The sequence below is a fragment of the Adiantum capillus-veneris genome, chromosome 11, assembly GCF_014529385.1.
Source record: "Adiantum capillus-veneris isolate H3 chromosome 11, ASM1452938v2, whole genome shotgun sequence".
Taxonomy (NCBI): domain Eukaryota; kingdom Viridiplantae; phylum Streptophyta; class Polypodiopsida; order Polypodiales; family Pteridaceae; genus Adiantum; species Adiantum capillus-veneris.
In genome coordinates this window covers 145,310,903-145,338,517 of record NC_140941.1, presented here as the reverse complement: position 1 = coordinate 145,338,517, position 27,615 = coordinate 145,310,903, and the positions used below count along the sequence as shown (strand labels likewise).

Below are 27,615 nucleotides of genomic sequence, written 5' to 3'. Positions count from 1 at the left end.
GGTATGCAGCGACATTTGAATGCATTACATAGCTTTGTGGAGGATAGTGGAATGTCTGTGAACCTTGGTAAAACTAAGATTATGGTGTTTAACACCACACCGCAATGTTCAGGAGATCAACAGCTACATTCACTTATGGTCAAGAGACTGTGAAGTACACAGATGCATACACTTATCTTGGGGTAGTCTTCATTGGGCCAGGAATAGAGCAGCAGAGACTAGAGTGACCAGAGTGTATGTGGCCTTGGGAGGATTGGCTCTTTGATACCTTGGTTACTTCAGCTATGCTCTATGGGTTTTAGGTTTGGGGACCCTCCGTGGGTCAAGATGGGTGGAGAGGTATGGAAAGGCCCTTGGTATCTATGATCTCTCAGCTGATTAGAGCCAAGGCCTCCGTGCCACAAGAGATCATTAGAGCAGAGTTAGCAACCCCCCCTATTAAGATAGAGGTGCTTTCCAAATTAGTCTTCTTTTTGCACAGCTTATGGGATACTAAGAGAGGCAGATATGCCACGAGTCCTCTAGACATTCTAGCTTTAGAGGGGGACACATCATGCTGGTATGCACAAATGTCATCATGGTTCCAGATACATGGCTTGGCATGGACAGCTTGCCTCCCTTCTAGTACTCCCTTTATGCACCATAGCCCTCTCTTACAGGAGTGGAGATTACTAGACTCTCTCTCTAGGAATTGACCCAATTAGACACTAGGAGGACATGGATAGAGTTGACACAAGAGTTGGGCACGAAGATGGCTTTCTATAGAGAGAATCTTCTCCAAGTCACCAAAGATAGGTTTGTGATTCGACCAGCTATATGGATACACATCTATCTCATGGGTTACGGTGTGCCATTGGACAGATACGGACATCTTCACGCCAGCTTGAGATTGAGACAGGTAGCGGTCTCTTGGCAGCGCTTTTGCACGAGCCGTCTGGCGAGAAAGGAGTAGCCCTTCTTGCGGACACCCCTTTTGGTGCAGACATCACCATTAGCTGCAGTCCCCGTAGGAGTGACGAGTTTCGACATCCGTCGCCGGTGGGACTTCTCCGCCTATGACTTCACACGCTTCCCCGACGACCCTACACTAGACTTTGAGGCGGCTTGCTTTAGAGTCCATGTACTGTTTCTTGCAGCTAGAGGGATAGAGGCCCTACACATAGCAGTTGCTTTCTCTTTCCCTCTGTGTGGCAAGGACCTGTCTGAGTGGATTTTGGACTCAGTGATGGACTAGCTTCAGGCTTAGGCTCTTGAGTTCTCTCATCACATGGGAGACCTGGGGGTGACAGTTTTGGTACAGACTCTGTGGTCGTTGGCAGAGTTCTCAGTGACATCTCAAGACAATACAGGATGTAGACACATTGTGGTATACTTTTCTGATAACACGCCGAGTCCACCATGCTATGTATATGTACCTAGATAGAGGAGGTAGCCCGATGGATGGCACGCTCTTCTTGGGCCTGGGTTGGACAATCTCTACAATCACGACTATCTCGAGGTCACTTGAATGCAGATTACTCCCCATCAAAGCTGGCCTCATGAAAGATAGCGAGGTTGGTTGCTTTTGCAGCACCGGTTTTCTCTCACTGACTCCATGAGGATCGTCTCATGGAATGTGCAGAGATTAGGTGGACCCCAGTTTCAACGTCAGTGGGGTCGCTTGTGTCAGGAGCTTTAGAGATTCCTTGTGGGTGGTATGATTGATATTCTTATGCTTTAGGAGCATCATCTTTGTGAGAGCCGCATCAGACAATGTGGTCAGATTTTGTGTGGCTGTTATGAGACTTTTCGGTCAGCTGCATTTGGGCCTGGTGGCATTCAGGGAGGGGTATGTATGACTATTGCGGACTCATGGCAGCATGCCATTGTGGGTAGAGGTATTATTTGTGCCAGGTAGGGCCCAGTGGATCATTTTGCAGGTTTAGGGTTACTGAACATCTATGCACCCAATGCGACGAGTGCACGAGCTGAGTTTTGGTCACATCTTTTAGAGTCCTTGCCGCATGCAGAGGAGTAGTGTGTTGGGGGAGACTTCAACATGCTGGAGGACCCTTGGGACAAGATTGGAGGTAGTCATGCTACAGTGCATGGGGCTGAGTTGGCATCTTGAGAGCGTCTATGTATGACCTTGAGGCTTTGTGCAGCTCCCACACGGCTGGTCTCTCTCTTGCTTTGACCGCAGAGTAGGAGGAGTGAATCTATCTCGGATAAATCGCTTCTACACCAGTGACCACTTCTGTGACATGGGTGGATCTGTTTGCATTCTGGGAGGGACTATTTTTTCTGACCATGCGCCAGTGATCCTCACCGTGACAGACAGACCGAGGAGTGGAAGTAACGATGTTGCGCATCCCTGGGAGGGTCCTACTGGATCCGGAGCTTAGAGAGCGGGTGGCGGCATTGTGGACAGAGTCTGGACACTCAAGACTCCCCTCCTAGTAGAGTGGCCTCTCGACTTTCTAAGCTTATTCGTTTCTTCCTCCGAGAGTCTGCAGCTCACTTGGCTGCATCCAAGTTGGAGGACAAGCGTCCTCGACAGGGCATTGTTTCCTTATAGAGGATGCAGGAGCACCACCCAAACAATCCTTGGTTGGAGGAGCAAATGCAGCAGACTCGAGAGGAGCTGACTAACATTGAGGAGCGGCAACATGAGTTTGCCTTCTGTAGGCAGGCATCTCAATGGACCCAGGTGGGTGACATAGTTATTGGGGAGTTCTTCAAGATGATGGGGCCCTGCCATCCGCACACCTATGTCAACTAGTTGAGAACCGACGGGTAAGTTGCTTTAGAGCATGAGGATATGCGTGATGTTGTTACTGACTTTTACAGTGGTTTGCTGTTAGCTGAGCCTCAATCAAAGCGTCACGCTGCATGTAGAGAGCACGTTTGGGTGCAGATGCCTAGCCTTGTCACTGAGGAGATGCATCAGAGACTAGAGTTGCCTCTCTAGCTAGAGGAGCTCCATGAGGCTCATCAATGTCCAGATTCTCGGGAGAGGGTACTACTAGGTAGAGTTTGAGTCTCAAGAAATGACGGCCAAGGTGATACGGATGAGCCCGCTCGGCATACGAGCAGCTCGAGCTTACTTCAGACGATGGCATCATGGTTTTGACCCTTCTACAGATGTGCTTGAGGAGGAGGCCGACTTGCCTATCTCGGTATGCTTCCCAGGCCTGAGAAGAGAGTATCTCTCGTTACTTCCGAGGATTGGTTCCATGATTGGGAGTGTTCTGGAGTCACCGTGCACTGCAGCTTCAATTGTGGCGAAGGCCGCATGTTTGCCTATTGTGCGGGTTCTTGTTCGAGACACACACTCACTCTCGAAGGTGATACTTTTTCCTCGTGTGAGTGTCCATTTTTCAGCCTTTTCTGCTTTCTGTTGGGTCTTTGTGATGACATCTACCCACGAGGTCGTCATTTCTTTTTTTTTTCCCGAGAAAAAGATCCTTCTATTAGTTAATGAAAACTGCCCATAGGGCTACAACCACCTCTGCAAGAGAGGGCTACAACAAGCATGATGGGGAGACTCTCCCAATGAAAAAACAGCATATATACAATGAGGCTAAATCAAGAGATAGGAGGAGGGAAGAGCCACACAGGTGGACAGTAGTGCCATCTGAGCACCCCCTGGACTATGGTGTAGAAAGGCCCAGGGCACGAGAGTCGAAGGAAAGCCTCGCGGTGCTCCCGCATGCGGTCGGAGCTGCCCTGTAGTCCCTCAAGCTGTCCTCTGAGAGTATGGATCAGCTCTAGCCAAAAATCACGAACAGTCTCTGCTGGTGTTATAGGGTGAGCCTCAAAGATGCGCAAACAGCGGGCCTGCCAGATGAACCAAAGTGTCAGGCCACTGATGAGCTCCCAACACTCCTCTCTCTCACTGCACCACTCCTCTGGAGTAAGCTCTGTAGCAGGCTGGAGTGTAGGACGCCCCCCCTGCATCACTATCATCCTGCTGGTGGAAGATAGCTCAAACTGAAGTGCCGGGCCCGTGAGGGTGGACCAAGCCGCTGCCCCCCAAGTGTACTGTCGAGCCGTGGAGAGAGCAGGCATCAGCCGAAGAACTCGTAGCCACACCTGTTGGGCCGAGGGACAGTCCCAAAGACAGTGACGCTGACTCTCCACCAAATGGTCACAAGCTGCACATGTGGCCGAGAGACCACTATGCACTAGCCAGCTCCCTACTGTTGTGGCTCTATGTGCGACCAGCCACCCACTGAAACAAGGTGACTCGCCTCGGCTATCTGGAGTCCCACAACCTCTCCCAAAAGTCTGCCAAGAACTCGACTGTGAGACCCTCCTCCTACCAATGACGTGCTGCAGCAGGGAGGGCCTCTCTCTGTGCAGCTAGTATATGACGTCCCAGTCGAACAGTGTACTGAAAGAAAGGGACTCTTGGGTGGTCTGCAGAAGAGAAAGGGTCCCTCCATAGCCACTCACCAGGATCCCACTGTCCTCGTGCCAGTGACAACACTCCCAAGCCCATAGCCTCCAGTGTCCTGTCTCAAGAACTGCTGTCACAGTCTATGACGCAGGTCCTCCCACAGATGCCCACTACTCGGATCCTCTGAAAACAGCACTCTGCTACCTGCGGGGCCTCTACTACAACTCGCTGTAGTCGTCCCCCACCCTGAAGCTCGAAGAACAGGGCTGAGACAGACTCTGAGCAGGCCTTGACTGAAATGAGAACCTCCAGTCGTGTGAAGGCTCCCATCCACCGGGGTGCTACTGGCTCGAGAGGCGTGAGCCACTCAGCTGGAACTGACTCTGTGATGTCTTGACACATGCTCTGCACCCCTCTCATGCCCTGTGTAGCTGGAAACCCTGCACCTCCTCTGACAAACCTCTGAACTCTAGCCAGTCACCTAGAGAGCGCGCTGGACCTGCTGCCATGGGACCCCAAGAAACATGAGTCCGACTACCAACCAAGTGGCCTCTCTGAGTGCTAACCATGGGGTTCCAGACGAGGGGCTGCTGTAGGTGCTCCTCCGTGCACGTCGGCTGTCTCTGCTCCAGGCCATGCCGTAAGAGCTCCCAAGATCAAAGCAAACTCACAGCGAAGCGGTCCTCCAGTCTCCTGCTCAAACCAACTCAGCGCAACTCTGTAAAGATCCATCTGGTCGAAGGTTGCCAAGGGCCTCCTGACTGAGGCACCCTGGCACGAAGCCTCTGCAGCAAGAACTCCTTCCAGGGCTTCTCTCCTGGAAGAAGTCCTCTGACTACAAACTTCCCAAGAAGGGCTCTGCTCTACTGTGCTGGATCAATAATCCCAAGCCCTCCCTGATAACAAGGAAGTGTGATGACTGACCAAGCCACCTTGGCTCGGGCAATCTGAGTGTCACGACCTGACCAAAGGAAGTTCCTGATCAGCCTCTCTACCTGGCTGATACAAGAACTCGAGAAGATCCAGCAAGAAGTGATGTACCACATAGTCGCCAACAACACCTGGTTGGCAACTAGTACTCTACCAGCCAACGAAAGTCGTGCTGAGCTCCAATGTAACAGCTTTCTCCCTATGGACAGGAGAAGAGGAGCAATCTGTTGCTCGGGGGACAAGTCCAAACCAACCTGACAACCCAAGTACCAAACTGCAGTCCTTGGGGGAATCCACCTGAAACCCTCTCCTGGCATCGAATCTGGCACAGGAGCACTGTCAATCGAGAAAGCCACTGTCTTTCTCCAGTTGATCAGTGCGCCCGATGCACAACAGAAGGTCTCCAAAGCCTGCTCACATCTGTGCAAATTGGCCTCCTGGCCCTCTAAGTACAAGGCTGAGTCATCGGCAAACTCAGCGTCCTGTAGCTCATCTCCCCGAATAGGGAGTGCTAAGCCCCGTAGACCAACCTGCTGTGACACCAAAAATCTGGTCATCGCCTCCGCATAGAACAGAAAGAGAAAGGGGGCAAGAGGACAACCCTGTCTGACTGAGCGTGTGAGCATGAAGCGCTCACCTCTACCTCCTGCCAAAAGCACCTCACTGTGAGCCTGTCTGTACAAAGCTGACACCCCTCTGATCCAAGCATCTGAGAAGCCCATCCTGCGTAGAGTGCCCTCTAGAAAGTCCCAGTCAACTCTGTCGTATGCCTTCTCAAAATTGAGAAGAAGAATCACAAGGTCCTCCCCATGGAGCCGTGCCAGGACAGAAGCCTCCCAGAAAGTGAAGATGTTGTCAAGGATACTGCGTTCCTTGACAAAACCTGTCTGAGTCCCATGTATAAGGCTCTCCAAAAGTGTCTGAATCCTCAAACTCAGAGCCTTGGCAAGAATTTTGTAGATTGAGTTGAGGATGGTGATGGGGCGCCACTCTCGAATCTCATCCAAGGAGCCACCCTCCTTTGGAATGAGGTAAATCAGGCCCTCACTCATGCTATCAGGCATCACTCCTGTGTGCAAAATGTACTGAAAGGCACTACAAACATCTGGGCCAAGGAGGTCCCAATACTCCAAGAAAAAGCTGGGAGTCAACCCATCCTCACCTGAACAGCTACCACGAGGGAGGGCCCTAAGAGCGGTGTGCAGCTCCTCAAGCTGAAGTGGTATCTCTAGCCTCTGGCGCATCTCCTTTGTCACAAGACAAGGCATCTGTGCCCAAACCTACTCCCTTCATGCATCCTGCCGCTCTTACTGGGGCTCAGGCGACAGTAACTCAAGCTAAAAGTTAGTAGCAACTGACCCATCAGGTCTCCTCAACTGATTGACCTTGGCATGCGAGTGCCGAGGTCCCACTGTCTCAAAAAAAGCACCCGTCAGTATGTCACCCACCTGAGTCCACTGAGATGCCTGTCGATGAAAGGCAAACTCATGACGCCTCTCCTCTATGCTAGCAAGCTCCTGTCGAGCCTGCTGTAACTGCTCCTCCAACCATGGATTGTCTGGATGCTGCTCCTGCATCCTCTGTAGTGAAGCAATGCCTGGTCTGAGACGCTATTCCTTCTCTCTCGCTACAGCCCGGCAAGCCAGAGACTCCTGGAGAAAAAAGTGGCTAAGCTAAGCTAGGCCTAAGGCCACTCTGTCTGCAGGTGGAACCTCGCTGTCCATGCCCTCTATCCAGAGAGCCTCTACCCTCTCTCTGAGTGCTGAGTCTAACAAGACCCGCTCTGGGATGCGAAGTATCTTGCTCCCACTCCTCTGCCTGTCTACCACTATGAGGATCACTGGTGCATGGTCCGAGAAGGATGTCCCTGCCAAGATGCCCACTGATCCCCCCAAGTCACTGAAGTAATCACTAGTGTAAAAGCGATCTATCCACGATAGATTCACTCCTCCCACTCTGCGGTCCGATCTAGAGAAGGCAAGACTGGCAGGAGGCCTCACAAAGCCAGAGTGCTGCCATGTATCCGAGACCCTCAAAGTCATACACAACCTCTCCCAAGCTGCTAACTCGACTCCATGCACAGTAGCATGGCTGCCACCAATCCTGTCACAGGGGTCCTCCAACATGTTGAAGTCCCCTCCTATACACCAATGATCGGCCTGCTGGCAAAGACTCAACAATCTGTGACCAAAACTCTGCACGAGCACTCGCCACATTGGGCGCATAGATGTTCAGGAAGCCCACAAGGCCACCCTGAAACTGCATAGTAATCCACTAAGCCGTGCCTGGCACAATAATCCCTCTGCCCACAATGGCCTGCTGCAATGAATCTGCAATAGTCATACATACCCCACCCTAGATGTCTCCAGGTCCAAAAGCAGCTGACCAAAAGGTATCATATCGTCCACGCAAAATCTGACCACATCCCTGAATGCGGCTCTCACACAGATGGTGCTCCTGAAGCATAAGGAGATCAATCTCTCCTCCCACAAGGCAACACTGAAGCTCCTGACGCAATCGGCCCTGCTGTCGCTGAAACTGGGGCCCACCTAGTCCCTGCACATTCCATGAGACGATCCTCATGGGGAGCGAGAGAGAACAGATGCTGTCGCAGCAGCAAGACGGGCTTTCTTCGAGGCTGGCTTGGATGGGGAGTAATCCGCATCCGAGCGTCCTCTAGATAGGCGAGACTGCAGTGAGTGCCTAGCCAAAGCCCAAGCTGAGCGAGCCGTGCGTAAAGCAACCTCCTCTGTCCAGGAGTCCTCATGAATGTATACATAGCAAGGCAAACACTGCGTATCAGCAAAGAAGTACACCACAATGTGCCTATATCTTGCTAAGTCTGGGGGTGTCACCGCAAACTTGGCCAATGGCCACAAAGTTCGCAGCAAATCTATAACTCCAAGTTCTCCCATGTGATGAGAGAACTCGAGAACCTGTGTATGCAACCATCCCAACACTGAGTCAAGGGACCACTCTGTCTCGGCCCTACCACAGAGGGGGAAGGAGAAACCAACTGCTGAGTCCAAGGCCTCTGTCCCCTTAGTGGCAAGGAACAAAGCATGGACCCTGAAGCAGGCTGCCTCGTGGTCTGCTGCGGAATCGCCGAGAAAGCGAGTGAACCCGTAGTCGAAGAAGTCCCAGCGGCGTCGGAGGTCAATGCTCGTCAGACCACGAGGGATAGCTGCTAGGAAAGATGTCTGAATCTACAGAGGGGGCCGCAAGAAGGACTCTGACCCTCTCTCGCTGGGCGACTCGTGGCAAAGGCACTGCCAAGAGATCTCCTAGCCGCCGGAGAGGGACCAGTCTCCTGAGTCGACTGTGGAACTGGAGAAGGAGGGGGGGGAGAAGGAGCTGGAGGGAGCGGAGGAGAAGAGGAGCGGGGTGGTTCGACAGAGGTAGAGGGGCGAGGTGGAGAGGCGACGGGAGCAGAGGGCGGGGGGGGAGGATGAGGAGGAGGAGGGGAACTCTGAAGGGGGAGCGGCTGTCGAGGGTGAAGCGGAGGTGGAGGCTGGCGTAGGGGACTCCTTTTGCTCAAGATGACCAAAGCGGTTCCCCGTGGGAACCCACTACTGTTGAGTAGGCACCTGAGGGCCACTCTGAGTGCCAGGCTGTCGCTGTGGCCCCTGGCGTTGACGGCCACGGGCCTGCTGCCACCCCTCCTCCGCTGGAGCCCCAGGCTCGGAGGGTGGCTCTGCATCTGTGCGTTGTGCCGCTGACTGTGGCTGCAGCCCAACCTTGGCAGGCTGGGGCTGAGGCTGAGGTGCAGGTTGTGGTCTCCTCTGTGGACAGGCCTTCACAAGGTGGCCCATCTGTCGGCAAATGAAGCACTGGTTCGGGAGGCCCGAGTACTCTACACTCTATCTAAACTAACCCCCACTCACCCGAGGCAGAAGGATGACCTTCGGGAGCGTGTGGGTATCTCTGACCAAAACTCGAACTGAGGGGATGCCAGCCGCCTTGGCAGCTACTGATGCTGCCGTACGAGGTATCTCTAGGACAGTCTCGATGGCGGAGCCAATCCTGGAGAGAAGTGGTAGGTACTCCCTCCGTAAACCCGGAAAGCAGACTGAGATGGGGATGTCTACCTCCTCTACTAGAACATCCGAAGACGGGTCAAAACCATGTCGCCACTGTCGAAAGTGGGCGCGTGATACTCGGATGGCCTGTGGACTCATAGCTATGACCTTGGACGCCATCTCTAAGGTCTCGAACTCAATCTGATAGTACCCACGTCCGAGAATCTGGACATCCAAGATCTTGCCCACCTCTGCGAGAAGGCGGGCCTGGAGAAGGTCTCGCAGCTCTCCTCTGCTAGGTCGGGTGCAGAGAATCTTGCAGATGACCAAAGTCGCCTGCAATCGCTCTACTTCTGCGGCAAGGCTTGCTTGCTCTGTCGGCGAGAGAGCAAGTCGAATGGTGGGCTCAACGGGGTCGGGCGAGGGGGCTTCTGGCGAGTCCCTCTCTGGCGAAGCTGGAGTCTCCATCTGTGTCTACTGTTGTGTCGTAATAAGAAGTCGGCGGGAGAATGATGCAATCCGGCGCAGAAAGCACCGCCCAAGAATTGAAGCAAAGCTAAGTGGGCCGAAATGCAGGGTTGTCGGGGTGAGAACAAGGCGGGCGAACAGACGGGGGGGGGGGGGGGGGGGGGGGGGGGGGGGGGGGGGGGGAGGGGGTGACGGGGGCAACAGCGCGGGGCAGGGGCTGGCAAGGGGGCGGCTCAGGCAGCAGGCAGCGCGGGGGTGGGCAGCGGGGAAGAAGGGCAAGGGGGGGAGGCAACGGGCTGAGGTGGGGGGGGGGGAGCGATGGCGTGCGCAGGTGAAGCAGCAGCAGCGAGCGGCAGGTTTTTCCCTCAGTCTAGAGAACGTTCAAAGAGAAAACGATAATGTTGTTAAAGAAAGTGTCTCGAGGTCGTCATTTCTTATTGTTCTTCCCCACCTTCTTTGATGGCCCGCACTTGTTTCTTAATCGTGTTAAGCTCTTCAACTACCGAGGGTTGAAGCTCTCCCTCTTCGAGGACATTCTGCGATCGCACCTCTGCAAGCTCTTTCTTGAGTAGTGTGATTTCCTCATCTTGGGCCATCACGCGATCCTCGAGTGTATGTATCGTGCTTTCCTGTGCTGCCACGCGTGCGCCAAGTACGTTAATAGTACCTAGGAGGTGGCGGTTGATCTTGCTGATGGACTCGCTCAATTCTTCTTTGCATTTTTGGATGGCATCCTCCACCAGGTCATCCTTGCCATTCTGTTTTCTCATGATTGGAAGGCCGCAACAGGAGAGAGAGAGGGGTACAGAAGTGAATAAGTTTTTTTTTTCCCCTTCTCTCTACGCGGGCAGAGACTCTCTCTCTACCCTTTCTCTCTCTACGCTACTCTTTTTTTCCCTCTTTCTCTCTCTACGCTATTCACCTCTCGTTTTTTTCCCCTCTTTCTCTCTACTTTTCCCCCCTCTTTCTCTCTCTATAAAGTTTTTTCCCCCTATTTCTCTCTATATGTAATTTTTTTTTCCCTCTTTCTCTTTCTACGCGCTAGGTTGGGGGAGTTGCAGGGAGAGCGCGAGGGAGCAGCAGGGGCAGCGGGAGGGAGCAAGGAGCGGGGGGGCTAGGCAGGGGCACGAAGGCAGGGGCAGCGTGGAGCAGAAGCGCGAGGGGGGGGGAGAGAGCGGGAGGAATTGGCAAGAGCAGCAGAGAGAGAGGGAGCAGGGGCGCAGGAGCAGCGAGCGGGAGGGGAGCAGGGACGCGGGGGCAGGGCACCGGAGCAACGAGCGGGAGGGGAGCAGGGGCAGGGCATGGGAGCAGAGGACAGGGCACGGAGGCAGAGAGAGGGGTTTGCGCTGGTGGTCCAGAAGAGAGAGAGAGAGAGAGAGAGAGAGAGAGAGAGAGAGAGAGAGAGAGAGAGAGAGAGAGTGCCTACGTTCAGTAGGATACACCTGTCCCAAAGCCTCTACAACCAAAACCCTCGCTCTAGACCCATCCGCAAAAAACCACGTATAAAGACAGCAGAATTCTGGAAGTGCTCGAAACTGAAATGTATGAGTACCTATGCGTAGCTTATGTCGCTACAATTGTAACGACTACTTGTAGGCAGAAAACAGATTGATATACTTACGGCCACGAGTAGCTCGTAGATGCGTGGGTGCGTATGCTCCGTTCCGCGAGGAATGCTTGGCGTTGTCGCGTAGCTCTCGTCGAGGCTAGCGCGATGGTGCAGTCGGATCTACAATGTGATGAGCGAGCGGGAGTAGCACCAGGATGAAGCTCACGCTCTCTCTTCCTCTCTCACACACAGTAGACAGTAGCGCTAAACTTATGATGATGAGAGAGAGAGAGAGAGAGAGAGAGAGAGAGAGAGAGAGAGATTTCATATCGTCCTCGGAGGTCAAATATGACCTATGGGACCAAGAAAACATACATGGTTGGAGCTCTTTTTTTTTCCGGAAAAAGAGATCCTTCCATTAGTTAATAAAGTTGCCCATAGGGCTACAACCACCTCTGCTAGAGAGGGCTACAACAAGATCAAGGGGTGACTCTCCCAATGAAAAAACAAAATATGTACAATGGGATGAATCAGGAAATGGGAGGAGGAAAAAGCCACACAAGTGTACGGTATTGCCATCTAAGTGTCCCCTGGACCATGGTGAAGAAAGGCCCTAGGCGTTAAGAGTCGCAGGAAGGCCTCTATGGGCTCCCGCATGCAGTCGGAGCTGCCCTGGAGTCTCTCGAACTGGCCCCTGAGAGTGTGAATCAGCTCAAGCCAAAAATCCCGAGCAGTCTCAATCGGGGGGACAGGACGAGCCTCGAAGATGCAAAAGCAGCGGGCCAGCCAAATGGACCAGAGTGTCAGGCCGCAGATGAGCTCCCACACATCTCCCTCTCACTGCACCACTCCTGGGGGGTAAGCTCTGTGGCCAGCCGGAGTGTAGGTCGACCCCCGTGGATAACTATCATCCTGTTGGTGGAAGCCAAGTGTACTGCTCGGCTGTGGAGAGAGCCGGTATCAGATGAAGAACCCGAAGCCAAACTTGTTCTGCCATGGGGCAGTCCCACAAACAGTGTCGCTGACTCTCCAAGGAGTGGCCACAAGCTGCAGAAGCTGCTAAAAATCCACAGTGCACTAGCCAACCCTCAACTGCTGTAGCTCTATGTGCAACTAGCCACTGGAACAGAGTGGCTCGCCTGGGTTGTCTGGAGTCCCACAACCGCGCCCAAAAGTCAAACAAAAACTCAGCTGGGAGACCCTCCTCCTATCAATGGAGTGCTGCAGCAGGACGAGCCTCTCTCCGTGCTTCCAATATGTGACGCCCCATTCAAACAGTGTACTGAAGGAAAGGGATCCCAGGGTGGTCAGTTGAAGAAAAGGGGTCTCTCCAAAACCACTCTCCAGGGTCCCACTGCACTCGTGCCAGAGGGCAGCTCTCCCAAGCCCAAAGCCTCAAGTGGCTTGACTCAAGACCTACAAGGTCAGAATCTATGACACAAGTCCTCCCGCAGATGCCCACTACTCGTATCCTCTGAAAACAACACTCTCCAACCTGTGGAGCCTCTACTGAGACTTTGTGTTGCCGACCCTCGCCCTGGATCTCGAAAAACATGGAGGGTACGCTTTGAGCAAGCGCGAATTGCAATGAGGACCTCCAGTCGTGTGAAGGCCCCCATCCATATTGGAGCTACGATCTGTAGCGAAGTGAGCCACTTTGCTTGTAAGACCTCTGTGATGTCCTGGTACATGCTCTGCACCCCTCTCATGCCCTGGAGCTGGGTGCTCTGAATCTCCTCTAGAAAAGCTGAAAACTGAAGCCAATTGCCTAAAGTGCATGCTGGACCCCTTGCCATGGGCCCCAGAAACATGAGGCCTACTACCAACCATGTTTGCTCTCTGAGTGCTGACCATGGGGTTCCAAACAAGGGGCTGTCTCAAACACTCCTCCGTGCACGTTGGCTAGTGTTGCTTCAGGCCACGCCGCAGCTGCTCCCAAGAGCGAAGCAGACGCACAGCAAATCGATCCTCCAGTCTCCTGCTCAGACCAACTCTGCGCATCTTTGTAAAGATCCACCTAATGGATGGACTCCAAGGGCCTCTTGTATGAGGCACTCGAGCTCTGAAGTAACAACTTCTTCCAGGGCTTCTCCCCTGGAAGCAATCCTCTGATAATAAACTTCCCATGAAGGGCTCTGCTTTGCTGTGCTGGGTCTATAATCCCCAATTCCCCCTTAGAACATGGTAGAGTGATGACCTGCCTGGCTGGCTGATTGAGTCACACCCTGACCAAAGAAAATTCCTGATCAACCTCTCCAATTGGCTGATACAGGAACTCGAGAAGATCCAAAAAAATGTAATGTAGCACATAGTAGCCAACAACACCTACTTGGCCACTACAACTCTTTCTGCCAAAGAGAGGCGTGTCGAGCTCTAGCGTAGCAACTTCCTCCTGGACAAGAGGAGTGGAGCAATGTGCTGCTCAGGAGACAAGTCCAGGCCAGCTTGATAGGCCAAGTAGCGAACTGCAGTCCTTGGGGGAATCCATCTGAAACCCTCACTTGGAGACCACTCAGGTATCGTAGCACTACAAACCCAGAAAGCAATTGTCTTCCTCCAGTTGGTCAGTGCACTTGACGTCCAGCAAAACACCTCGAGAGCCGCTGACACCTGTGCCAATTGGCCTCCTGGCCCTCCAAGTATAAGGCCGAGTCATCAGCAAACTCAACATCAAGAAGCTCATCTGCCCTAATAGGGAGCTCAAGGCCAGGTAGGCCAGTCTGCTCAGAAGTCAAGAATCTGCTCATCGCCTCAGCATAGAACAAGAAGAGAAAGGGGGCAAGAGGGAAACCCTAGAATGTATTATGGAGGAAGTCAAGACTTGTCGGTAGATCCTTTCTCTAAAAAAGAGTGCGAATCTGAATGTGCACAGGCCTGTAGAGAGCTAGCACACCTCTAATCCAAGCATCTGTGAAACCCATCTGGCGTAGAGTGCCCTCCAAGAAGTCCCAATCAACTCTGTCGTAGGCCTTCTCAAAGTCGAGGAGTATCACCAAATCCTCTCCTCGGAGACGCGCAAGAGTAGACGCCTCCCAAAAACTGAAGATGTTGTCAAGGATACTGCTCCTTGACAAAACCTGTTTGAGTCCCATGTATAATACTCTCTAGTAGTGGCTAAATCCTCAAACCGAGAGCCTTTGCTAGAATTTTGTAGGATGAGTTGAGGATGGTAATGGGTTGCCACTGTCAAATCTCATCCAAGGAGCCTCCCTCCTTGGAAATCAGGTAGATCAAACCCTCACTCATACTGTCAGGCATCTCGCCAGTGAGAAAAACGTACTAAAATGCGCTACACAGATCTGAACCAAGCAAGTCCTAGTACTCCAAGAAAAAGCTGGGGGTCAAACCATCCTCCCTTGGGTAATGATAACTACCACGGGGAAGTGCTCTGAGGGCCTCATGGAGCTCCTCTAGCTGGAGAGGAAGCTCAAGTCTCTGTGGCATATCCTCGGCAACAAGGCAAGGCATCTGTGCCCAAACCTGATCCTTGCATGCATCCTGGCGCTCTGACTGAGGCTCAGCTGATAGCACATCACGATAGAAGTCAGTAGCAACTGCACGGATATCCCCAAGCTCTGAGGCCACTCATCAGTGAGGTCTCCTCAACTGACAAACACTGGTGTGCGCATGACGCGGCCCCACTATCTCAAAAAACTCCCCAGTAACTCGGTCTCCCACCTGGGTCCATTGAGATGCCTGTCGATGGAAGGAAAACTCATGGTGCCGCTCCTCAATGCTACTCAGCTCCTGTCTAGCGTGCTGTATCTACTCCTCCAACCAAGGGTTGTCTAGATGCTACTCCTACATCCTCTGCGAGGAAGCAACTCCTCGTCGAAGGCGCTTCTCATCCTCCCTAGTTGCAGCGAAACGGGTTGCAGACTCCTGAAGGAAGAAGCGACTAAGCTCTGCCAGTCCAGAGGCCACTTTACTAGCAGGGGTGTCTTGCGTGTCCATACTCTCTGACCAAAGTGCCTCCACTTGCTCTCTAAGCTCTGGATCCAGCAAGATCCGCTTGGAGATGCGTAATGTCACACCCCCCTCCTCTGTTTGTCTGCCAGTCTAGAGGCCACTCTACCAGCAGGGGTGTCCTGTGTGTCCATACTCTCTGACCAAAGTGCCTCCACTTGCTCTCTAAGCTCTGATCCAGCAAGATCCGCTCAGAGATGCGTAATGTCACACCCCCCTCCTCAGTTTGTCTGTCACTGTGAGAATCACTGGCGCATGGTGAGAAAAAGTAGTCCTTGCAAGGATGCAAACAAATCCCCCCATGTCACAAATGTAGTCACTCGCATAGAAGCGATCAATCCGAGATAGATTCACTCCTCCACCTCTACCATCAGAGCGAGAGAAAGACAAGCTGTCAAGTTGTCTCACAAAGCCTGAGTATTGCCAAACATCAGAAACCCTCACAATCATACATAACCACTCCCAAGCTACCAACTCAACCCCGTGCACTGTAGCATGGCCAACACCAATCCTGTCAGAGGGGTCCTCCAAAATGTTGAAGTCCCCCCTAACACACCACTGCTCTGCATGCGGCAAAGACTCAACAACATGAGACCAAAACTCTGCTAGTGCACTTGCCACATTGGGCGCATATATATTCAGGAAATCCATGAGGCAACCCTGAACCTACATAGTTATCCACTTAGCTCTACCTGGCACAATAATACATGTGCCAACAATGGCATGCTGCAAAGAGTGGATCCACAATAGAAATACATACCCCTCCCTGGATACCTCCCGATCCAAATACAGCTGACCAAAACATCTCATAGCGACCACACAAAATCTGGCCACATCGTCTAATGCGGCTCTCATCCGGATGGTGCTTATATAGCATAAGAATATCAATCTCACCACCCACAAGGCATCGCTGAAGCTCCTGACGCAACCGACCCCTCAGGCGCTGAAACTGGGGCCCTCCTAATCCCTGCACATTCCATGAGACGATCCTCATGGAGTCGGTGAGAGAAAACAGATGCTGCCACAGCAGCAACCTCACTATCTTTGAGGCCGGTTTGGATGGGGAGTAATCTGCATCCAAGCGACCTCTAGACAAGCGCATCTAAAGTGACTGTTTCAACCAGGCCCAAGCCAAGCGTGCAGCCCGTAAGGCTACATCCTCTATCCAAGAATCCTCATGTACATATACATAGCAGGGAGAGTTCTGAGTGTCAGCAAACAAATGCACCACGATGTGCCTACAACCTGCTGCATCCGGTGATGTCACACTAAACTTGGCTAAAGGCCAATATGTTTGTACCAGATCTGCCACCCTAGGTCCCCTGTGTGGTGTGAGAACTCAGTGGCCTGGATCTCGAGCCAGTCAAGAACTGTGTGCAGGGTCCACTCTGTAGGATCCCTGCCGCACAACGGAAAGGAGAAACCTACCGTTGTATCCAGAGCCTCAGTGCCTCGAGCTGCGAGAAAGAGGACGTGGACTCGAAAGAAAGCCTCCTCCAGGTCGAGAGAAGAATCACCTAGGAATCGTGTGAAGTTGTAGTCGAAGAAGTCCCATCGTCTGCCAATGTCGAAACTAGTCAAACCCCGAGGGATTGCTGCAAAAGGAGAAGTCTGAACCAAAAGTGGCTGCCTCAGATGGGGCTGCCCCTCTCGAGCCACTCGGCTCGAAGTGAAAGCACTACCAAGAAAACGCCTCACTGCAGACGTGTGTCCAGCTCCCTCCGTCTGAGGAGGAACGTGGGAAGGGTCGGGAGATGAGGCTGAGGGTCTCATCGAGGAGAGAGGAGCAGCAGGAGGTGGGGGTGAGGATGGAGGAGGGGGAGGGGGAGAGGGTGGAGGAGGCGGAGAGGCAGCGTCTAAAAGGGTCCTGCTGAAAGGGTCCAAGCGGTTCCCTATCGGAACCCAATGCTGTTGAGTTGCAGGAGGTTGGCCATCGTGAGGAGCAGAGTGTGACGAGGCAAGGCGCCTACTGCCAACCGTCAACTGTCTAAGCGTTGGCCTCTGTCGAAGTACCAGCCTCCGTGTCCTCAGTATTTGACTGATGGGCATGCTCAGCCTTGGGAGGCTGCTAATGCGTTGTGGGTCAAGATCTCCATCGAGGACAGGCCTTAGCCAGATGGCCCATCTGTCTACATATGAAGCAGTGATTTGGGAGACCCGAGTACTCCACACTTTGTCTAATCCGAGATTGTCAAGAAAGGAAAAGGCAAGGAAATAACCCCCACCCCACCACCAACCATCATCAACTTGACACTAGAAGAGGAGCAAAGGAGACGTGTGCGGGCCTTACACGTAACGATATGTGGCCTCAGAGACCAAGATAATGTGGATGCAGAGGGGAAAGAACTCATGACTCTCATGGGGGTCAACGAACAGATGCATACAAGGGCTTGGAGTGTGGGCACTAAGAAAAGTGGGAGCAACGGAGAAACCTCGAAAGAAAGGGTACTCATTCGCTTCCCCTCCATGGAAGCGAAGGACTTCTTGAAGAAGAGACCGACTCTAAAAAAGACTGGCATTTTTCTTGGAGATGACCTCACCCTCTAGCAAATTGCTCATATGCAAGAAGTAATGCCGGAAATTAGAGCAGCAAGGGAAAAGGGGAAGGTTGCTTTTTACAGGGTTGGAAAGGTGGTGATATTGGAGCGACGCCCCTCATGACGGTGCGAGACTTAAGGGACCACACTAAAGATGGCAACCTGGAACTGTAATGGGTCACTCCGTCTTGATGTAGGGGCCTTTGAAGATAGCTTCACAGGGAGAGACATCATTTTCTACTCTAAGACGCATCAAGCCCTTGGGCAATCCATGCCACAGGTGAGCGGATATAGATGGTAGACAGCCTGCAGACAGGAGACAAGATCGGAGCATCGAGGATGGGGCACAGGGGGAGTGGCAGTTCTATTCAGGGAAGAGTTACAGCCATTGATATATATAGCACGCAAGGATGAACAGGCTAGGTACATGTGGGTGAGGCTCAGGGCAGAGACGGGCAGATACCTCTACATTGCTATCTATTACTTTCATCCTAGTACGTCAGTATATGCCTCACCTAGAGGACAATCCCCCTTTGCTATTCTGGACAATGACATATGGGAGTTTTCCAAGGATGGTGACATTATCATACTAGGGGATTTCAATGCTAGGATTGCCCACCACCAGACAATATTTTATGATACTTCCGAGGAGATGCTTAGGGAGCTGGACGTTATAGAGATGGGTCCATCCAAACTATCACAAGATGAGGAGTACACTGAGTATGGCAGATACTTGATAGATATGGGAACCACGCATAGATTGGCCATATTGAATGGCCTACAAAGATTTACAAAGATTTTCGACAGCTGGAGGTTTTACTTGCTTTCCACACCGACATGGTGCCAGCACAGTGGATTATGTTATGAACCAGCTAGGTCTCATTCCATTCTTTCAGGATTTCATGGTGGGCATTAGGCCAGTTGGAGTAGCAGTTGATCATGCTATCTTGTCTTTCACCCTGACGTTTCAATTCAGCACATCTCCATTAGGAGAGGTCCCAACAAACACTTGGTATACCTTCATGAGGGAGACGGATTCTGTGTATATCGATGAGATATACAGGCAGCTATGCACCCAGGAGCAGAGACAGCCACTAGATGAACTCACTCAGATACTAACAGAGACGCTCCATGATGCAACATCAGAGGCATAGTCTCACAGCCAGCCTACACGGAGACGATCTGGGAGCATGCCGCAGAACAGTTGGTATGATGAGGAGTGTAGAGAGATGAGGATCAAACTACAAAGGGAAGTGCTCATGGGTATTACCACACATAGACAGTGACGGATTATCTTTCGCCACCTAGTGCAACAAAAGAAAAGGGCTTATCTATCTCAGCTAGAGCGGGATCTGTATCAGCTATTTATAAGTCAGGACTCAGGCGAAGCATGGAGGCTATTCCCCGAGCATTCACCACTACCAGTGGTCACCTCCACTGAGACATGGGGGGAATATGCCACATCTCTCTACACAGCATCAGGGCAACCACCTCTGTTGGACCCACTAGAGACATGCCTGGATACATGTTCTTTCTTTACTGCCGAGAGGGTAAGGAAAGCCATTGACAGGATGAAGACAAGGAGAGCACCTGATCATGATGGTCTGGTAGCAGAGATATGCTTGCAGAGCTCCTGGTTATGATGTTTAATCGAGCCATGTATGAAGGCTTCCGTGAGACTTGGAGTATGTCTACGATTGTGCCTATTTTCAAGTCAGGAGATCCCATGATTCCCGGGAATTATCGCACCATCATGGTTGGTCACACATTAGCTAGGCTGTATGCATCCGTTCTTGAGCAGGAGCTGAGTAGATGGGCAGAGCGAGAGGTCATAAGAGCGCCAGGGCAAGCAGGTTTGAGGAGAGGTTTCTCCACTCTTGACCAGATTTTTGACACTCAGAGCTATTATTGAGGAGGGTAGACACCATGGCAAGAGGATCTATTGTAGCTTTGTGGATCTCCACAAAGCTTTTGACACAGTGCCGAGAACCAGACTTATACGTAGACTACAGGACATGGGTGTGCCTACAAAGCTGATATGGGGTATTGTGGCTCTATACAGGACATTGATGGGGCGGGTACGCACCACTAAGGGAATGTCTGACACGGTCCACTCCACTATTGGAGTAAAGCAAGGGTGCCCCCTATCCCCGACTCTTTTTGGGATGTATGTGGATGAGTTTTCGGACTATGTAGAGCGTCAGGGAGACGGGGGCTCAGCTAGTAGGGAAATGGATTCCGTTGTTACTATATGCTGATGATATTGTGCTGATTTCTGACTCTCCAGAGGGGATGTAGCGTCATTTGGATGGTCTGCATACATTTGCTCGCAACAGTGGATTGTCTGTCAATCTGGGGAAAACCAAGGTTATGGTATTCAACACCACACCACAATGGGTCACGAGGTCGGGACCCACATTTACATATGGCCAGGAGACTATGGAGTACACAGATGCATATACTTATCTTGGGGTAGTCTTCGGTGGACCGGTGTTTTCACTAAGGAGAGCATCAGAGACTAGACTGACGAGAGCATATGCAGCTTTGGGAGGACTGAGAGGATGTGTTCGCAGGTTCAGTTTCAGGAACCGTGAACAAAGCTGTGGCTTTTTGACACTCTAGTGACTCCAGCTATGCTCTATGGAGTTCAGGTATGGGGACCCTCAGTAGACCACCATGGGAGATCTGGCAACATGGATGGATGGAGAGGTATGGAGAGGCCTCTGGTCTCTATGATCAATCGGATGATTGGGGCTAAGGCCTCAATGCTGCATGAGATTATCCGAGCCGAGCTACCCCCCCCCCCCCCGTGGTGGAGGCATTGACTAGATCAGTATCCTTTATGCACGATCTATGGGATCTCCCTAGGGGTAGATACGCTCGGCTTGCCCTCGAGTCATCTCGACAACTAGCTCTACAAGGCGATACAACATTTTGGTATCGACAGATGACAGCATGGTTTCAACATGGATAGATTGCCTCCGTTTCAACTCCCTGGATGCACCCTCCCTGTCTCTCACACGGACAGAGATCAAGACTCATACGCCAGGATCTGATTCAACTAGATACTAGGAGCACATGGATACAGCCGACGCAGGAGTTGGGTACCAAGATGGCCTTCTACAGAGAGCGTCTTCTCCAACTCACGGAAGACGGCTTTTTGACTAGTGTAGCGCAGATAGTGTGTTGTGCTCTCTACAGTGGGTGCTCCTCGGTGCAATGTGCATGACAATCTCACTCAACACAGACTGAAAATAGGAAACAATAGACAACAACTGAGCTCACAAAGACACAACAACAACACACAACAGCAACAGTAGACCACAACAAATGACTCGACTATCTCAAAGAACTGATACAGACTCTCGCGTGGCAGCACACTCAGCTCCAGCCCAGGACTCTCAGGTACAATGGGGTGTCGAGGCTCAGATGTGCAGGGATGGTGAAGACGTGCTCTGTGTATAGACTCACTCTCACCAACTACGTCGCTGGACCAGAGGTGAAGAAGATGATAATCCTGACGCAACAGCTACTACTCACATGTACCATCGTAAGAGCCACCAACGGCTCATCAATGTCCAGTCAGCTAAGTTTATCTCCAAACTGAGTGGTGGTGGTGACTTGGCCACGATGTCCACTAGATCACCGTCGGTACTCTGCCACGTGTCACTTCCCAGCCCAGAGGGTCGGTCCAGTGTGAACCAGACCAAGTGTAACCAACTGTCCAACTATCTGTCCTGTGAAGTGACACTGTAGTCCTGCTACAGGTTGCCCACCACAAGACCGCTCACCGTCTTGGTGAGAGGAATATTGAAAAAACTATGAAGGAAAACCACTAGGTACTGCATCCGTACATCTTTCTTGAAGCAGGTGTTAGGCTCATGACCTCTAAGTAGGCAGGAACCGAGTATGTATGATTGCATAGCCTAAGAATCCCAATTGGCAAAAAAATGAGGCTCTACAGCAAAGAGATAAACTAGTTTGATTCCATCGCATCTTTATTATCCCTAACCATAGTGATAGGAAAATGACCTGGTCCATGCTTGCAGTTGCAGATGAACATTGCCACACTTTTTGCAACAACACTCTTCTCGAAAAGAGGGATGACCATAAGCCCGACTAACACCGCAAATAGGGTTAAGCTCCATCATGATGGCTCTCAAGCATTCACTTGGTTGCCATCCTGTTGCTGTGAGGGCTTTTTTGTTCTGCCGATCATGCGGGGTGGGGGGGGGGGGGGGGAACTTGCCGGGGGGGGGGGGGGGGGACTTGCTGAGGCTGAGAGGGATGGGGAGGGCTAGATAGGGGCAAGAGGTGGAAGGGGGTGGGTAGGGGCGAGGGTAAGAGAGGGGGTGGGTAGGGGCGAGGGGAGAGGTGGGTAGGGGCGAGTTGGGAGGGGTGGGGAAGGGCGAGGATGAGAGAAAATTTGGGTAGGGGCGAGGGAGGGAGGGCGAGGGCGAGGGCAAGTGAGGGAACGGACTAGGGGCGAGGGGTGGTGAGGGGGATTAGGGCGAGGGGTGGTGAGGGGGACTAGGACGAGGGCTGGTGAGGGGAAGGGACTAGGGCGAGGGGTGGTGAGGGGAAGGGTAGTGGCGAGAGCTCGGCAGGGGAACGAGGGGGAGAGAGGGCGAGGGTGAGTAGGAGGACGAGGAGTGGTGGGGACGATGGAGCTCATCTGCAGCTGCTCTCGGTCCAGCTCCACCTCCACCAGCCTACAGTTGACCGCTTAAGCTTCTTGCTACAGTCGCACACGCGATCATCATGCTATGGATCATGTGTCTGCGGAAAGCAACAATTTCAGCTGCTGAACAACTGAATGCAGGAGCCAGCACCAATGGAGGAGGGACTGCCACCAGGAGCCTACAGCAGCAGGGGACAGCATTAGTGCCTGCTCTCTTTTGTTTTGGTGACTCTCTTGTAGATGATGGGAACAACAATCTTCGGCGCTCTTGATGATCTCTTTGCCACAACTGTGAATCCTAAGGATGTGGGCATTGTGATTGTGTGTAGGGTCGAGGGGATAGGGTAGATAGGGGCATGTAAGGAGCACACAGCTATCATGAGCAAGACAGCTATCATGATCTTGAAATTCATCTTGCAAGACGGGCTCTATGAAGGGAGTTTGCTAGACACAGAGGAGAGCTTTGTTCTGGTCGGAGAAGCAGACACCAAAGGGGTTGATGTTTGAGGGGGGGTGGACTCCTGTAGAGGAGATTTCTTACTGCTTCTATGCTTCTTCATAGACTCAGGTGGCTCATTAGGTTTAGTTACTGTGGAAACATTTGAAGAGGGTGTACCTTCAGGCAAAGAGTGAATAGAGACTCCATAACAAGGCATAGATTTGGTAGCCTCCAACCACTCCAGTAGATCTTCGTCTGACCCTTAAGGTGTAGTAGGTTGTTCTTGTTCAAGGTTGGTTTCCATTGACAAAGAAACTTGTTGCACCACGGGATCCATACCTCCTTCTAAGAGAATGGGTTGCATCGGGGAGCCAGAAGTATGTATCCACATGGCATCATTTCCCCAATCATGAAGTGCTTTAGTGTGTCGAAGCCATGGTCTTCCAATGAGCGAGGGAAATCCGCCCTCAACCTGGGGAAGACGAACCACAACAAAATCCAAGTTAAAAGTAAAGTCTTGTACCTGCATAGGCACATTGTCCACTATGCCCACTGGGTAGATTGTCCGTTGGTCGGCCAATGTAAGTGTGAAGGGAGCAGGGCGAGTAGGCTGTAGACCTAGAGCTATCATAGTGAACTTGGGCATCAGGTTGATGCCAGATCCACCATCCACTACACTCCTGAGAATTGCCGACCCAAAACGGACACTATCAGGCGAGGGCTTCTATAATCAGTGAGTGGAGCAGCGGGATTGGATATCATATAGGATTTTGATGGTCGCACTGGGAGATGCCCGCCACTAGGACTTGCTCCGGGGTAAAGTGATTGAATAAGAGCAAGGGTGTCACTTCTAAAACTTGCATCTAGCCGCAGCATGTCATAGAGGGACACTTGTTGGAAGGTGTTCTTCAAGATTGTCTCTGCTGTAAGATTTTCTTTTTCTGCCTGTTGTTCCTCAGGTACCTTGATCTTCTGTAGATCTGAAACTGCTTCCAAGAAAGCTTCATCAAGATCGGAGAGCAAAGGTTTGGATTCCTTCATGGCACTGGGGTATGGCTTGTTAACAGCTGAAGGCAGGGTATCCACTGGTGTGAGAATGTGTGGGGGAGTTGAACTTGCTGGAATGCTAAGACCGAGAGCCGCTCTCTGGGCCCGGGTGAGGACGCCCGATGGCTCCTTTGCCAACTGCGGCTGCTTAATTTGAGGGGTAACCACGTGGGTAGAAGGGAGCGGCTGAGAAACGGTGCTAACTGCTATCAAATTGAGCTTGGGAAAGGCAAACTCATTTTGGCTTTGACTCGGGTTCGAAGCCATGGATGCACGAACTTTAGGGCAATCCTTATTGTAGTGATCCTTTGTTTCAGGGCAATGACGGCAGGGAGGGGACCCTTCTGGCAGGGGGCATTTGCTTTGGTAATGCCCATATTCCCCGCATCTGTAGCACAAAATGGGCCGATTCAATGGGCGAGTCGAAGGGCGGCGAGGTGGTCCTTGCTCCTGGTGCATGGAGTTGGAGGTGGAAGCATAGAAGCTTTGAGGTGATGAGGGAGCATGGGTATGATAAAAGCTTTGAGAGGGAAAAGCGCTCTGCATACCTTGCATAGGAGGGGCTGCCAATAAAGGTGGCATGTGGTGTGGATGGCCACAGGGAGTAACCATATTGGATGCCGGAGCTGCCCCTTGTTGAAGAGTATGACCAAGGCTTTGCTGTATTTGTCGCAATCCCTTGAGGTAGTAGCAATCCTTGTCCTCATGACCAGACTTTTCACAGAAGTGGCAGTAAACCCGAAGGGGACAGTCTTGTGGAGGGTGTCCTGGAAAGCGGCATGAGTTGCACCATACCATAGCCTTAGTCTCCTGCTGAGACCTAAGCTCTTCTAGCTCTCTCTTTATTTGATCCAAAGCGTCATGATGTGGGGGCTTCTCTTGTCTGAGGGAGATTGACTTCTCCTCTTGAAGAGCTCTTTGTAACTTTAGGGCTTCCAGTTCCCTGCGTAAAGAAGTTATCAGATCAGAAGGACTTTCCGAAAACACTGAGGTGGTCTCTACCTAAGGGGAGTTGGTGAACAGCTTCCTAGCCCCCTCTATCCTAGTAGCAGCTGCGATGAATTCCTCCAGAGTGGAGTCGGGTCGGAGGCTCTCTCGGAGTTTTTGCTGAGAGGTTTTGGGGAGCGCCTTCTCCACCCACTTCTTAACCATGAATTCACCGGGTTGCTGGGGAAGCTTGGCAACCAAAGACTTGGTTTTCGTCATAAGTTCTGCAATAGTCTCCTCTGGCTGGAGCACCATGTTGGCCAACTCATCCAAAACCTTCTCCTAATAGTCACCTGGCCTGAAAGCTGCACAGAACTATTGTCTTAAGGCTGCTCAAGTTGCAAAATGGTTTTTCGCAAACTGGCTGTACCATTTGTATGCTAAGCCATCCAAGGTAGATGGAAAGAGTACCAAATAAGCATCCTCTCTATTAAGACCACGACCCCTACAGAGAGATACAAATCTTCTTGCATGGTCGTCAGCATCTTCTGAAGAGAGTCCTTTGAAGGTAGGGAACTTGATATTCACCTTGGCCAAAACACTTGCCAAAGCCTCCATGGCCCCTTGCTGAGCTTGTTGCTCAATAGCCAGCTGTAACAGAATAGGAGAGAGCTTTACTGGAGAAGGTGATCTGGAAGATGTGGAACCTGATGAAGGAATGGGTGATGTATGTGGAGGTAAAGGTGATGAGGTTGATGGACTTCTACTATGTACCAAAGGTCGTCTTCTGTTATCTTCAGAGGGCTCAGTAGTGCGCTTTGACGGTCGACTGACCGCCTTGTATGTGTCATGCAGTGACCACCAATCCAAGCAAGCTTTGGGCAAGAAAACCTTGAACTGGTTGAAGACTGGTCTAGACTCTACTAGACCAGGCAAGTGACTAGACCAGGCTGGACCAGGGACAAGGTCTAGACCAGGGTGGACCAGGGACCAGGTCTAGACAAGGGTCGAGGAGAACTAGACCAGGGACAAGGACTGGTCCAACCAGGGCGAAGATGACTAGGGCGAGGGAGGACTAGACCAGTTGGACCAGGCGAGAGGAGAACAGTGCAAGGCAAGGGAGGCGAAGCTAGATAGACCCAACTAGCTTCAAGATTGGTACCACACAGAGTGAGATTTCAGTTGAGGTCCCACCTTGATCGCCAAAATAAGAGCACCTGTAGCGCAGATAGTGTGTTTTGCTCTCTACAGTGGGTGCTCATCAGGGCAATGTGCGTGACAATCTCACTCAACACAGGCTGAAAACAGGAAACAATAGACAACAACTGAGCTCACAGAGACACAACATCAACAGTAGACCACAAAAAATGACTCGACTATCTCAAAGAACTGATACAGTGAAATGGAATTTGCCTATTCAATGTGAGAGTAGCGGAATTTAATGAGAGTACTTTCAAGAAATGATTTTGTGAGCATAGCGGGTTGACATAATTGAAGATAGCAACATAATCATAGCAATTAGTTAACTTGGCATAGACAATACTTTTGCAAGAGAGAAAGTTTAGAGAACATGACAACAGTTGAGGACCGGATTTATGTGGAGCCGGTCCCCCCTCCAATAGGCATTTGTATTATGATTATTCCCATAAAGAGAGACTTGTTACAATACAGTCTTTGTGTTCCTTGTGACCTAGGTGATGCCATGAAGATGGAAGGCTTCATGCATCACAAACATAACATAAACTTGAAGAAAGCTTTAACTATCCCAAGCCTCAGTCCCAAGACCTCAAACACCTTCGAAGGTGGAGAGAGCTAGCAGGGAATGAAGATAGGGAAGAGGAAGAAGAAACATTTCGTAGGAGAAAGAATTAGTTCCTCACTTATCATACTCTTGTTGCTAGCATACATAATAGCATAGTAATGAAGAAGAAGGAGATGGCAAGCTTAGGCATTGAAGCATGGCTCTTGGTTGGATTTGCACTCCATAGCCAAGAGTGTTGGTGTAGGCTCTCAACCTCTACTTGCTTGGAGAAGGAGAGGGAGCTCTTGCACTTTGCATAGTACACAATGAGAGTGCTTATGAGTGTGTGTGGGTGAGTATACCCCCTAAGCACCCCCCTAGCTTGCTTGGGTTGACCCCCCCTTGTAGCTCATGCTTGAAGCTCATTGGACCCCTCCAGGCCTAGCCAATCACAAGCAGAAGCCATTACAAGCAATAGGGATAGCCGTGGGACAAGTGTCCCCCTTTCCCCTTTGAGAGAGAGGACTTGATAAATACAAAAACAATTAGATAATTCAAGTAATTTATCATTGGACCCCTTTGAAGCCTAGCCAATAGGCTTCAAGCAACACATGAAGGTAACATGGGTAGGGACCTGACATGTGTCCTTGCTGCCTCTTCAAGCTGGGGCTTCCCTTGTGAGTGTGAGTGTGTGTTCTCTCTCTAATCCCTAGGAAAAGGGCTCGCCCCCCCTCTTGTAGGGATGCTTTTGACTTTAGGAGCTCAAGCACCTTAGTCATCAAGCATGACAAAGCACTTGGACTAGGGGGTATTCCCACAAGCATCTCAGGCAAGCATGTCAAGGCACCTCAAGCACCTTAATCAAGCGGCAAGTCAAGCACCTCAAGCATGGAGTAAGTCAAGCACCTCAAGCACCTTAATCAAGCACCT

At 51.6% G+C, this 27,615-nt stretch overlaps 1 protein-coding gene across 1 annotated transcript in view; it reads left to right on the top strand.

Moving 5' to 3' along the window:
• The window catches only part of LOC147448161 (uncharacterized), a 250,323-nt gene that overhangs the window by 157,703 nt on the left and 65,005 nt on the right, over window positions 1-27,615 (top strand). The gene's annotated exons all lie outside the window — the stretch shown is intronic.